Here is a 413-nt window from a genome sequence, read left to right as displayed (position 1 = left end):
GCACAAGGGCCTGCCCCATCTCCATGGTGATACACTCTGATTCAATCGCCGGAGGCAGTGCAGTAAAACCGATTTTTTATTTTTTCCTCCCCGCCCTGAGCACCTCCCCGAGCCTCCGTGCGCTGGACCCTTTCTCGCGCCCCACCCTCCACTTTCAGCAATTCATTCCCAGTCCTTAGAGACCGGTTTTCCGAGAAGGAAACCTGAGCGGGAAGAAGGCCAGAGGCTGGAAGCCAAGGAAGGAACCCCGCCCACCTGCCTGCGGTCTTTCCTTACGTCCCGCCCGCCAACATTTTTCCCCGCCCCGCTTCCCTCTCCACCCACCCTCTAACCGTCCCCACTTCTCCGGCCCCGCTTCCCCGCCCAGGTACATGCAGTCCCTTTCCGGGTTGGGTCTGCAGCACTCCTTGAGA

This window comes from Pteronotus mesoamericanus, unplaced genomic scaffold, assembly GCF_021234165.1.
Source record: "Pteronotus mesoamericanus isolate MK-2021 breed Mesoamerican mustached bat unplaced genomic scaffold, CSHL_Meso_final contig_164, whole genome shotgun sequence".
Classification (NCBI taxonomy): Eukaryota; Metazoa; Chordata; class Mammalia; order Chiroptera; family Mormoopidae; genus Pteronotus; species Pteronotus mesoamericanus.
The sequence above is the reverse complement of the archived record's forward strand: the minus strand, read 5'-3'. Positions refer to the sequence as shown.